Source organism: Cryptomeria japonica, chromosome 5, assembly GCF_030272615.1.
Source record: "Cryptomeria japonica chromosome 5, Sugi_1.0, whole genome shotgun sequence".
Classification (NCBI taxonomy): Eukaryota; Viridiplantae; Streptophyta; class Pinopsida; order Cupressales; family Cupressaceae; genus Cryptomeria; species Cryptomeria japonica.
In genome coordinates, this window is record NC_081409.1 from 208,716,541 (window position 1) to 208,731,705 (window position 15,165).

A 15,165-nucleotide genomic window follows, 5' to 3' on the forward strand; every position below is an offset into this window, starting at 1 on the left:
TTCTTGAGCTGCATCTGCAATGACTCGCATTAAATATTTGATTTGATTTAAATTACACAGATCAAACATGATCGATTAATTTTCAAGCTGATTGACTCTAACTGGATTTGTGTTTTCAGAAAGAGAATCAAGCTTAGTTTAAGTCTCGTATGGATGTTGTATGTCAGGGATATAAAATTTCAGATAATCTGAAATGGATATACCAAAAATCCCCTCCGCCTTAATACATCATTTGGGAGAGATTTCTTTTCAGCTTAATTTAACTCTATTGAAATTTCTGTCAATAAGTCAAAAGAATTCCTGCTCTTTGGAGAAATGGCATGTAGTATTGGATTTTTTTAGGTGGGCATAGTATGACCTCTAGGCAGCTGTCATCATTCATCCATTATGCCATTTGGTATCAATATATAATTAATAATAGCCATACTGAAATTGCCTCACTAATTATATCATGCTAGCCATTGCTCTGAGCCTGGTTACCTGCCAAATTATTCAAAAATGGATTGGAATATACTGCTCCTATGGTTTGAGATGGGAATTCAATGCTTGCATTTTCCCAAAATTATTAGATGATGATATGCATGGCAAGAAAGATATAACGAATTAAGAAAATAAATGTTGTCAGAGGTGAAGTGTTACAGGTAGAGGTCTGAGGAGAGAAAATTCATGTCAAATGCTGTCATATGAGCTTTAACAGATATTTGGCAGTTGTACTTATAATGATATTGCTATGTCAAAAAAGGAAAGGAAAGGGTCTTTTATAGTCAATGGAGTTATAAAGTAGATAGCAGAGAGCAGGCTATAGGTATAGAGGGAAGATCAAGATAGGAAGTAACCTCGACTATGAAAGAAGAAATTAAGGAACCAGGATTATAGTCCGAATGATAATCAACATCAAACTAATAAGCTTTTAATAAGTCAAATTGATCCCCTAGGATTTTTCCAATCCCCTAGATAAAGAAAAATATTTTTGAGTTGATCATGCTATTGCCTGGGGGAAATCATCTATTCTAATGTAAACTTATAATGGTTCTCCATACAAATTAGCTATGAAATCTGCCGCTTTGTTACACTCCCTTTTAACGTGCCTGAATCAAATCCTTTGAAATGATGCTGCTAAATTTATCTAGAGAACATTTTAGGTCATCTTTGTGACAGTTTTAGATAGAGGTTATGATATCAACAAATGGTGGTAATAAAATAAAAAAATCAAACAAATATTTCAGTTTTGTAATAAGAGCCCCCATTGGACTACCATTTGAACTTGTGAGGACATAGGTCACCATGAAGTGGTGACTTTTTGGCTCACCAAAAACTTTTTCTATTTTTTGAAAATTATATAATAGCTAAAGAATAAAGAGAATAAAACTTGTTAGGATGAAGTGTTATAGGTATAGGTAAGAGAGAGGAAAATCCATGTCAAATATATCATGAGGTTTAATAAATAAAGGGCAATTCTAGTGATAGTGCTATGCCAATGGAGTTGCAGAGGGGTAGAGAGTGTAGGCCAAAAGTGTCACATCCCTGCGAACTGTATGCTTTCTTTTAGTGTTAACTGTCCAATGTCTTGATGTAATTAGGACTAAGACAAGCTCTAACGTTGAAATTTTAATCATGTTTGATATTTTTAAATTTTTTTATGGACCTAATGATTAAGGCTCTAGACTTAATACCTTTAATCATCAATTGCTACAATTGTTGAGTAATTAAAAGTTATGAATTAGTTTTAATTTACAACATGGTTGTATCTACACATGTTATATTTTAGGACTAATCGGGTACGAATAATCTTGTGTTGACCTATACATGATAAATTAGAGTGGTTTTGCAAGTGCAAGGGTGCACAAAAGGAAACCTAGCAACATATATTTGAGAATAGTCCTTAAGCCTTTTAACCTTGTCTTTGTAACTAGGAGACTGAATCACCCTAGATTGATTACTCAACTATGAATTTCCCCATTGAATGCTAGTTGCGTCCTTGACCCTTAGCTGGTCACTTGGTTCTAGAATGATGGTTGAGTCAATCGCTCACATCCCTTATCAATGTTCTTTAAGAGTTAACAATAGCAGACCAATGAATTCTCTAACTTTGTTTTTGATATTAAAAGCAACAAAACAAGGGTGCTGACCCTATATACAAAAAACATGTAGGCAACATAAAAGAAAGATAGCAAATCAGGGATGCTAACCATTTACAAACTCAGGTCAAACAGACCATTAATAGTACGTCAGAAAACCATTGTTAACAAAAAAAGATCAAACAGATCATTAACAACACACCAAAGAAAGCTAGGATCTCCAATTCAAGAGTGGGAAGAATCACCCACAAATCGACTAGGTGGGGAGAGGGGGGAGGGCGGGGAGGGTTTGTGGAGAATTACCTTTTTGCCTATGACAAACAACAATCCAGACAATACTACTCTTAGGAACATCATTACAAGTGGGATCAAGTGGGGAAATCCCCTTAGAGTGTCTGTCAACACCTGGAGGAGATTGTTGTCGTAGAACAGGAGCAAACTGTTGCTGCAGAACATGAGCAACAAGAGTAAAAGCTTCAGGGCTAGAGGATGCCACATTAGGAGGAGTAGGATTGAGGGGGCAACAAAGGCCATAATAGTAGTATGAGGCACAACCTCATCTTGTGAGGAGTCATTATCAACATGTGAAGAGTCATCAAAATTGGAAGCATCAACAGTCAAATGATCAACATTCGCATCTTTCTACCAAGTGGTAGTACCTTAACGACGCGAGAGAGAAAAATCCATAGCTAAGTGATCACTTGAGAAGCGTCTACGACAACGAAAGGCCCCCCCCTCATAATCCAACGATTGAGTCCATGACCTATCCCCAACCATAAGAACCACATCCCCAAGGAGAGGAATTCTCCAACTCTGTTGATTGAGTGTTTATAAGTATATTTTGGAAATGGACACCATCTTAATCGACTATTAAGTTGTGGGGTATTAAAATTATGTTTGCAATGAGGAGATTGTTGAAACTTTTACATACTCCTAAACATCAATATTTAAAAATAATCTAAAAAATAAACTAAAAGAAAAATAGAGAAAATAATTAAAAAAAATAGAAAAAAGAAGAAGATAGAAACGAAAAATTAAAACTTTACTAAGGTTGTGGCATTTCCATCAATGAATGATCTTGCAAGCATGAGGGTGCCATTAATTTGAGTTAAATGGGCACACCATGGGTATGCAATAGGGGGCATCCATGCCATTAAAAGGTATGGTGATCCCCCATTTATAAAAAATCTAGAGGTTGTGAAAGAAATTGGTGTCAGGGAAATCTCCAAACCTCCACAACCTCACTAAATTTGTGCTTTTTGACAAAAAAATAAATAGAGAACAAAAAAGATGCAAAATAAAGGATTCTAGTTCAACCAACAACATATTTTCTGCATTTGCAATGATTGTTTAGGTTAAATTTGTCCTTGTTCAAGATATGCTTGTGTAGCAATAATACTCACTCACTGTGCTTATTACTGTAGACACTTGTTAATGAGCTTGAATAAGAGATGACAAAGGAAGATACACTCAATCTTGGCTTTAAAACTACTATTATTCACTCTAGTGTGGAAATTGATGAGAGATCAAGTAACTAGAGTGGTATTATGTAAATAACTCCCATACAAGTTCACAATATTTATCTATTGCCATTGTTACACATTGTATTACTAATCTCATTGGTTTGTAAAAGATAATCATGAAACCAAAGAAACTAGTAGGGAGTCTTCATTCCTCATCCATTTACCTTTCAAAGTGATAAGACTCTTATAACAAACTTGAAAGTTGATGAAAAGTAGTAAGTGATAAAACATCCCTATCATATTGTGATTAGAAATGAGAATGTAAATGCCCCCAAAAAAGAGTGTTAAGGTCATTTGTTTAAAGTTTTTGGATATACTTGCCCTTATTTCCCCACGTAGATAGTATGAAACAAATACCATAGGACGTTCTTTAAATTTCTAGGTAGGAGAGATCATAACTCTTGCAAAAACTAGTGATATATTTAATTAGATGTAAGAGACTTGCTAATTTTGTCACTATCTAACTTTGATGGTAGGATTATTATAACTTGAGGAAAATCTCACATAATTTGATTAGAGACATTCTAATAGCAGCTAAGTTCTACTAATCTGATTGTTATTTTTAGTACTTTCAGATTGAATAAAACTCGGAAAATTAGAATTAGGTTAATTAATTTATAGTTTTCTAGACTTTAAGCATAATGAAGGAAATGAAATGCTAAAGACAATGCACAGTTACCTTGGGAAAACCTCCTAGGAGGAAAACCCTAGCCAAAGGATCCTCAGATCTGATTTATGATTTAGAATTCAATTGAGCATTACACACTTATCTGGAGTTGCAACCACTATGAGGAAGGAATAGTTAGTTTACAGTTCTCCTTATCTGATCACAATACTTTAATGGAGTCTTCGATATTTTGATGATGATCCGCAGTCTCTAAAGGAGTTCGCTACCCTCAATTTGAAGTTTGCTGCCAATTGATCAAGTTCGCACTCTCCTATTTTGGATCTGCTGCTACATATGAGGTTCACTGTTCGCTGTTTGGGATCTACTGTCAAGTTCGCACTCTCCTATTTTGGATTTGCTACAACATATGAGGCTCGCTGTTTGCTGTTTGGGATCTACTGCAATCCTTATGAAGTTCGCTGTCACCAAATAGAAGATTTGATATTGCTAAATGCATAAGTATGAGATTCACTTTTCACCGAAGATTATTTCATCAACTTGAAGAACTTGATTGTGCTAATGAGAGGAAAATGTTGCATTTATAGGAGACATATGTTTCCCAAACATGTCGGCCTCCTTTATATTTTAATCCATATTACTTATTGATTTCCCCTTTAATTTACTTTGATAGGGTCGGCCCTATCAAGGAGGCGAGTTTAGTTTGAGTGTGGCGTGCAATCCTTAGTGCCATGATGTAATAGGTCTAGCTCTATATTAAGGGGGCGGATTCCAATGTTGCCCAAGGCAATTGGAATCCGCCAGCCCTAATTACAACCAACACTCCCTCTTAATTAGGGAATAGAATCTTAATCATAATCTTCCAGCTTGCACACAAGCATAGACTAGATCCACCTTGTATTGCTCACAGAGGGTGGAGAGGATCCTTTACTACCATCTTACATTGCCCGCAAAGGATGGTCAAAAGGTTACAATACCATCTTACATTGCCCGCAAAGGATGGTTTAACAATTACACTTCTCTCTGAGAAGTTTACAATACCACCTTACATTTCCCGCAGAGGGTGGTTAACAATACCATCTTACATTGCCCGCAGAGGATGGTTAAGAATTATACTTTTACAATACCACCTTACATTGCCCACAGAGGGTGGTTAACATTTACAATACCATCTTACATTGCCCGTAGAGGATGGTTAAGAATTATACCTCTCATTGAGAAGTTTTACAATACCACCTTACATTGCTCGTAGAGGGTGGTTTTATACAATACAAAGTATCACTAAAATTGAGACTCCCTCTCAATTGGAGTTTCATTTTCCACAATACCAAGCCTATCCCTAAAGTACACAAACTTCACTTTGGATAGAGGCTTGGTGAGGATATCTACAACCTGCTCATCAGTGCTGACATACTTCAGCTGAATAGCACCTCTTTGCACCATGTCCCGAATAAAATGATAATGAGTTTCCACATGTTTTGACCTGTCATGAAACACTGGATTGATAGATATTTTAATACAACTCTGATTATCACAGTGAATAACTGTAGGATCCCATGGCTGACCAAACAGCCCAGCAAGAAGCTTACGAAGCCACACTGCTTCTCTGGATGCAACACTTGCTGCAATATACTTAGCTTCAGCAGTACTCAATGCCACTGAGGATTGTTTTCTGCAAGCCCAAGAGATCACTGCAAAACCCAAGCTAAAACAAATACCAGAGGTGCTTTTCCTGTCTTTGATGCTTCCAGCCCAGTCTGCATCAGAATAACCTTCCAAGGTTATTGGAGTGTTAAGTGGATACTTCAGCCCAAAACCAACTGTGCCCTGCAAGTATCTTAGGATATGCTTGGCTGCAACAAGGTGAACATGCTTGGGCAAGCTCATGAACTGGTTGAGAGCATTTACAACAAAACATATGTCTGGTCTAGTGTTAACTAGATACATCAATGATCCAATCAACTGTCGGTACTCGGATGGATCTGCAAATTCAGAGTTAGCTGCAGAAACACTTAACTTCTTTAAGTTAGATTCCATAGGAGTAGACATTGGTTTACAATCCATCATTCTAAATCTTTTCAAAATGTCAATAGTATACTTTCCTTGACTTAGAAAGATTTCGTTAGATCTTTGCCATACTTCTAGACCTAGGAAATAATGCATTAGACCCAAATCTTTCATTTCAAATTCTGAAGCTAGTTCTTTCTTGCATCTAATAATAAGTTCATCTTTACCAGTAAGAAATAAGTCATCCACATAAAGAACTAGAATTAGCATTTCATCATTGGCTACTTTAAAGTAAATATTAGGGTCAACATCATTTTTACAAAAACCTAGACTTAGCAAATATTTATCAATTCTTTCATACCAAGCACGAGGAGCTTGTTTAAGACCATACAGAGCTTTCTTTAACCTGCACACATGGGTTAATCTATCCTGAATCTCATATCCCTCAGGTTGCTCAATATAGACTTCTTCCTCAATGACACCATTGAGAAAAGCAGTCTTAACATCCATCTGATGTAGTTTCCAACCCTTAGAGGCAGCAATAGCAATTATTGTTCTAATGGAAGTATATCTAGCAATAGGAGAAAAAGTTTCTTCATAGTCTATGCCTTCCTTTTGGGAAAAGCCACGCGCTACAAATCTAGCCTTATATTTTTCAATACTACCATTAGCATTATGTTTAATTTTAAATAACCATTTAGATGAAACAACAGATTTACCTTTGGGTTTGGGCACAAGGTCCCACACATGATTCTTGATGATTGACTGATATTCTTCATCCATAGCAAGCTTCCAGGCATGATGATTTAAGGCTTCTTCAACATTGCAAGGTTCAGTTTCAATGAGATTACACATTAAAGAAACGTAGTTGGAAAATACCTGAGGTCTCTTAGTTTCACGGAAGGTGCCACTTGGAGCAACAAATCTCTCAGCTTCTTGAATGGTGTTTGTTACCCAGAGTGGCCTCTTTTTGGTAACAACAATGTCACTAGGAATATCAGTGGGATTCATGGGTTCTGGAGGATCATCATGATCATCTTGAGGTGGAGGTTCAACTTGCTCCCTCTAAATCTCAAGGTTAGTATCAACGTCTATATTTTGATTATCATTAGATTCATCAATAACACAAGAACCTTTCGATTTCTTAAAAGCAACGTCTTCTTCAAATTTAACATCCCTACTTACCTCAACGTACCTTTGACCTGGGATGTAAATCCAGAATGCCTTGGAGGATTCACTGTATCCGACTAGCATGCCTTTCTTTCCGGAGGGTTCCAACTTTGATCGTTTTTCCTTGGGCACATGAACATAGACGAGACTTCCAAAGATTCTGAGGTGGCTAATGTCTGGTTTGGATCCTGTGAAGGCTTCTTCCGGGGTCATGTTCTTTAGAGCACAGTGAGGACATCTGTTCTGGATGTATACTGCTGTTCTAGAAGCCTCAGCCCATAAGAAGGTTTGCAAGTCCTGATCATGGATCATAGCCTTTGCAGCCTCCACAATGGTCCTATTCTTTCTTTTAGCAACACCATTTTGTTGAGGATTGTATGGAACACAAAACTCCCTCTTAATTCCTGACTCAACACAAAAATCATGAAAGCTATCGGAGGTGTATTCACCTCCATTGTCAGATCTTAAACATTTGATTCTTTTACCAGAGAAATTTTCAGTTAATGCTTTAAACTCCTTAAATTTACTTAAGACTTCATCAGATTCTTTAGATTTCAAGAAGTAGATCCAAGTTTTCCTAGAGAAATCATCTATGAAGATTACATAATAAAGGAATTCACTAAGAGATGCTATAGACATAGGACCACATAAATCAGAGTGAACAAGTTCTAGTTTGTCTTTAGCTCTATTTTCACTTTTGTGAAATGGACTTTTAACATTTTTACCAACAGCACAACCTTTACAAGAGTTATCATGAATTTGACTGAGTTTAGGCATACCTTTAACTAACCTTTCAAGAGATGTAAGGGCTTGATAATGTAGATGACCAAGTCTTCTATGCCATAACTCACAGGATTCCGGAGCCTCATTAATGAGGGCTTGAATAGGGTTAGTGGAGAGCTTGTAAAGACTATCATATCTATGTCCAATTATATGAGTAGATTTAAAACTATCTTTCTTAGGCCAAGCAAAGACTTTTCCTTCAGAAAATGCAATTTGATAACCTTTATCTTCTAGAGCAGAAATGGAAATTAGGTTTCTTTTAATTCCAGGAACAAACAATATATCACTGAGATGTAAGGAAATACCAGAATCTAATTTTAGAGAAGTAGAGCCAGAACCTCTTACTGAATAACGAGCGTCATCACCAATTACCACGTGAAGGTTGGAATCTTTTTCTACTAGGCCTGAAAGATGATCATAGCAACCTGTGATGTGTCTGGAGGCACCACTGTCAATCAACCATGTATTGCTATCTGAGGGAACACTGCTAGATAGAGCGGAGATAAATGAGAAGTCATCATTTTGTTCTAAGACTTCATTTAGGTTTGCTTCACTTTGGTTAGGGTTAAAATGACATTCCTTAGCATAGTGACCAAATTTGTCATATCTAAAGCATCGCACACGCGAAGTATCTCTTGGTTTCTTCCAAGGGTGTTGGGAAAAAGATCTGGATTCCCTATTTCTTTTAGGATAGGGTTGCTTCAAATTTCCCCTTTTCTTGCATTGAGCTGCAAGCATGTGATGGTCATCTACATGGGGGCTCTTGGATTGACTCGTTGCGATAAGGGGAGACTCTTCTTGGATGCAATCATTCTTAAGGCGATCAACTGATGGTAACTCTGACCGACCACTTATGGTTTGGATAAATGACTCCCATGAGTGAGGTAGACCATTAAGGGAAATCATGATGAGATCTTTGTCTTCCATGTTATGGCCAATTAAACCTAGTTGATTATTTAGTTCTAAAATTTTCATGAAGTAGGAAATAATAGAATCTTCTTTAGCCATTTTTATATTGAGTAGTTGTTGTCTTAACGTAATTGCCCTACTAAGATTATTAACTTCATATGTACCTTGTAGATGGCTGAACATTTCCCTCGCAGTGGTGAATGAGGCAATAGAGGTGACGAGGTGGTCTTTGACTGAATCAATGAGAATCTTCCTGGCCTTGATAGCATCCTTTTTTAATTGTTTCAACTCAGCTGCATCCGAAGGTTCAATTAGCTCTTTCACTTCTATGAATTGGAGGAGATCTTCTTCCTCAAGAGCTAACTTGATTCGAACTTTCCATGTAGTAAAATTTAGATTCCCATCAAGCCTATCTTCAACTTTCAGCCCCATTGACCTGATTTGCAAAAGCTACATCAATCTGAAAATGAAAGTGTATTGAATTTTAAATCTGAAGATTGATCTAACCAATTGGCTCTGATACCATGTTATTTTTAGTACTTTCAGATTGAATAAAACTCAAAAAATTAGAATTAGGTTAATTAATTTATAGTTTTCCAGACTTTAAGCATAATGAAGGAAATGAAATGCTAAAGACTATGCACAGTTACCCTGGGAAAACCTCCTAGGAGGAAAACCCCAGCCAAAGGATCCTCAGATCTGATTTATGATTTAGAATTCAATTGAGCACTACACACTTATCTGGAGTTGCAACCACTATGAGGAAGGAATAGTTAGTTTACAGTTCTCCTTATCTGATCACAATCCTTTAATGGAGTCTTCGATATTTTGATGATGATCTGCAGTCTCTAAAGGAGTTCGCCGCCCTCAATTTGAAGTTTGCTGCCAATTGATCAAGTTCGCACTCTCCTATTTTGGATCTGCTGCTACATATGAGGTTCGCTGTTCGCTGTTTGGGATCTACTGTCAAGTTCGCACTCTCCTATTTTGGATTTGCTACAACATATGAGGTTCGCTGTTTGCTGTTTGGGATCTACTGCAATCCTTATGAAGTTCGCTGCCACCAAATAGAAGATTTGATATTGCTAAATGCATAAGTATGAGATTCGCTTTTCACCGAAGATTATTTCATCAACTTGAAGAACTTGATTGTGCTAATGAGAGGAAAATGTTGCATTTATAGGAGACATATGTTTCCCAAACATGTCGGCCTCCTTTATATTTTAATCCATATTACTTATTGATTTCCCTTTTAATTTACTTTGATAGGGTCGGCCCTATCAAGGAGGCGAGTTTAGTTTGAGTGTGGCGTGCAATCCTTAGTGCCGTGAGGTAATAGGTCTAGCTCTATATTAAGGGGGCGGATACCAATGTTGCCCAAGGCAATTGGAATCCGCCAACCCTAATTACAACCAACACTGATGATCAACTAGGTATCCTTAGTTTTTAGATGACCATGTATCCTTGATAGTTTAAGTTTGAACAAACAAACTAGCAATATTATGGTATTAGCCCTTTGATAGATGACACATAAAATGATAAAAAAACATTTGTGCCAAACAAAGACAAACCACATAGAGGAATTAAACCCTATTTTGATATGAAACTCATGCAAATAGGAGGTTAGCTAAGGACCCTTGAAACTGCTCTTGTTCTAAGGTTTGAGGAAATAAGTCTTGCCAAAAATTCAGTTGTCTTTATCAAGTGAGTATGGATGGTGTTACCTTATCTTTTCCTATGTTGCATGAACTATTAAACTTAAGAGAAAGGTCAAAATCTAGAAATATAATCCACAACTTAAATATTATAAAAATGAGATATTGTAGGGTGGTTGGTATAATACAACATGTTGGAGTTACATTTAACCAATATTTTTTCAATTGGTTAGGACTTACTTCGTACGAGCCTACTTATATTCTTTTGCATGTGGTGAGGGTATTAAATCCCTATTCTTGGATAATGTTACTCTCTTCACCCCCTTACTAATTAGGTGTATGAATGTAATGAATAAATTGTGGTGAATGACGAGGTCAACCTAAACTTTATAAGGGTGAGTCATTTCCTAATTTTTTTCAAGTATTTGATGGCTCATTGAAACTCTTATCTCTAGCAACATAATTAACTCATCCTTCACCTTAGAATGCCTTGCATGCTATGTCAATTGTGGCTAGAATTCCAATAAATTCTAGGTTGCAAACAAATTTAAATTTGAACCTCGAGGATACCAATGTAGTTAGCATTCTATCATTGGGCCGATGACAATGGTTCTGATTAATTAAAAAAACAGGTTTTGAGGACCCGAAACCTTTACATCATAGGTAGAGAAAAAGCACTGAGAAGAACATAACAAAAGAGTCCGCAGACAAAAAGACTGGCCAAAAGACTAGCGAACAGAAAGAACAACTTAACAAAAAAATAGAAAAGAAACAAGGAATGCGCTACACAACGATTTTCTTTAGCAGATCCTCCGCCTTTGTAACCAGCTCGTCATAGGTGGCCCCGACAGCTTTCAGGTCTTCTAGATCCTTGTTCGGTTTCTTTTCCTTCCTCTTGCCTCTGGTGCAGGTTCTAGGACCTTGAGCTTCCCCTGTTCCTTCAGCTTCCAATTCTAAGTCTTGGATTTCCTTTTCGTTATCCATCTTGCTGATGAGGGTGTGGGTGTTGTTGGCCGAGATCTTCAAAATACTTAGGCTTTGTTTAGCGATGTTCTTCAGGCACTCCTCAATTTTATCAACTTTGGTGACAGTGTCCGAGAGGGTTTTTTCGCTTGTGTCCGCAAGGCTTTTTCTGTCCAGCATCTCCTTTTCAATCTTCTCAAACCTAGGGTTGAAAGCATCTCTGATGTCTTTAGCTTTGGCAATGGTGTTTTTCAAGTCCTCAATATAGTCAGCCATAGTATTTCCCTCCCCAATATTAATGGTTTCTAGAATCAAGACTCTGTTACAGAGCTTCTTGTATTCATCCACAACTTTCTTGTAACCATTAATGAGCCACTCCATAGTTTCCATGAAACCATGCAAACCCTCGGGAGGAGGGCTAGGTGAGGGAGCAACTTTTCCAGGAGTAACCTGTTCTTCTTTGGGGATGTGGAGGGCGGAAATTGTGTCGGCAACCTTGAGAGTCTCTTCCATAGTCTCCTTTTCCAGACTGTGCTCAGCTTCCAGGGTCCTTGCTTTCTTGTTAGCTTCCGATTCCTTGCCAGTCTCCTCTTTTTTCTTGTGCTTTTTTCGGGTCTGGGTATGGATTTTTGTTTTCTTCTTCAGCAGCCCTTTAGGGCTCTCCTTCTCAGAATCATCTGAATCCTCCCCTTCCAAAGAGATGCTAATCAGGGGTTTCCTTTGAGGCTTTTTGCCCTTGGATGAAGAGGGTTTTGTTTTTCTGTATTTCCTCTTCTTCCCACTTTCATACTCCGAGTCATCAAAACTGTCCTCTGTATCAGATGAAGAGTCACTATCGGATTCCTCCTCCTTAGAAAAGGCAGAATCAAACATCTCTTCCTCAGAATCCATAGGGGGCCGCATACGAGCAATTTGAGTGGCCTTTAAATGGTCATAAATTAGGACCATTAGACCTTGGTGCATAGCAGTATCACCCAGAGGATTTTCTTTGTAAGCCTTAAGGGATGCATTCATCGAACAAAGCAGGAAATAAGGGAAATTAACCTTATCATTGTGCCTAAAGTGATTTAACAGAACAAAGTGATACCCATAAACTTTCGTAAACCTGCCATCTAGAGTGATATATCACAATTAAACAAAAATAATCTCCCGCCAGGGTTTGGCAAAAGCCCTAGGTGGGTAGTAGGTTTTGCTCAACTTTACCAGTCGTTTTTTCTCTTTCTCAGTTATCGAGTACCTTTCAATAGCTTCCCTACTGACCTTCCTATTTCTGTAGAAGTTGCAACCTTCCTTGGTGAGGCCTGTAGCTTGGGCTATTAAATCTTAGTCGATTTCAACCATTTGATCGCCCATTTTTAACATGCCCTTCTTCCAGTTCTTGCAAAAAAGATTGGTTACCATACCATCTCGATCTTGGAGTCTCTCCATGAAGTTTGAGAGACCCCCTTGCTACAGAATACCCCAAACCTCTTCCTTCTGTTTCCATTCTTTACAACTACTTGGTTCATATCGCCTCCTATTTCCGCCCATGTTGTTGCTACTCACGGCCAAATTTTGAAACTTACAGAGCTGATTAAACTGAGAGCTTTTCGAAGCTATAACAATTACCCAGAAAGCGTGAGAGTTTATGGCATTGATGTTATAATGAGTGATTTTCTCATTATTAAAATAACTCGAAGTACTCACATTAGTACTTTTCATAATTATCCGGTCCATCAAGAGTCTTTGGAGTGGCTGATGACAATGGTTAATGCTTAGAGCTACTATCATATTCTTATGTGTTAGTCAACATTAATCTATATCATGGGAGTGAAAGAGTGCCAAGGGCTATCCTAGATGTGATACTAGAGTGGTTGAGTTGGTTGTTTTTGATTAAGGACAAACAAGTTTTTAAGGGACCAGAAACCCTATACAAGACAGGTTTTAGAAGGACCTGCAACCCAAACCGAAAGATAAACTTGAAAGTCCATTCAAAGAAACAGAACACAAAAGAGACTCGGCACAACCAATCAAAAGAATGGGAACAACAATACCCCCACCAAAAACCAACAGGTTGCAAAAAACCAACAGCCTTAACCCAGCCAGGAAGGATCAAGAATTTGTCCTACCCTTGTGGGATCGAAGGGTCATATCAAAAGAGGACTGGGACAATTTAGATTGTTTACTTTTAATAGTAATCCAGGACTGGGACAATTTAGATTGTTTACTTTTAACAGTAGTCCATCCCTCCTCAACCCTAGCAACAGCCTTTTGCCAAGAGGATGGGTCCAGAATAGAGGACCTCCCATCATCAGGAGGAACAGAGCCAACATCCAGAGAGGCAAGGACAACAGAAGATCCAATAGCAATTTGGGATGCGGGAGGGTCATCCATCGAAGAAGAAGATCCAACATTTTTCAAACGATCAATTGGGATGCCACCGCAAGCATCCACACATTCCTGAGGCAAGGCAACACCAGAAACGGAGGCAGCAATCAGAGGCGCAATACCATCGACCTGAGCAACCTGTGCCACCACCTGGGAGAAGCTTTTCTTTTTAACTATATTGTGTAGATAACAATAAATTAGAGTCGATCTTTATATTAAGAGGGTTACAAATTGTCACTTATAGCATAGAGGTGACTAATGCCAAGTCCCATCCATATTGTGAAGGGGTTAGTCGAAAATATCCCCAAAGCTATGTGGCAATATATGTTTAGTATTACTCTTCTTGGATGGACAAACTTGTTGTTGCCCTAGGGGTGATTGTAGTTGGAATAGATCAATCTAGGAAGGTTTACCACTTGTAAAAATCTTTTTTAGTCTAAATGACCATTTTGGGATTGAGGATGGACCTTTGATGTGGTATGGGATGCACCAAAGTCCTCATATAGCCATTCCCTTGGAAAACCCACATTTCTCCCTTCAACTAAGCCCCTAAGTTTGATACCATCACTATGGGATTGTTCTCAAGGATATCATACTGGATCCACTTTTTTGTGGTAGATGGTGTAGTGGTGCATGTGGTTTGGTTTGTTGTACTTTTGAGTGGCGTAGCAATCATAAGCTTGGGCCGAAGAAGATAATTCTATTAGATAATCTTGTCAATAAATATAAATGATTACAGACCAGCATAGATATATTAAATACATCTATCTTAAAATGTAGAAAGAGAAAAACATATGTATCCCAATGCAAGAAGTTGAAGAAAACAAAGAGACTAACAAAATACTCAAGTAATTATTTGGATTCATCATTATGGACAAGATGGAGAAGTTGAGAGACTTTTTTAGTGGACATACACCCCCACTCTAAAACATTCCACATTTGATATTCCTCAATAGTCCACTTGGCACACAATAAAGTTTCACACTAATGAGTGAGATAAAGGATCTGCTCAACAAAAATTCTAACACCCGAGTCCTCTCTTCATTCTAGAGAGAAACTATGATGAGGAGATTCATTTCATTGAT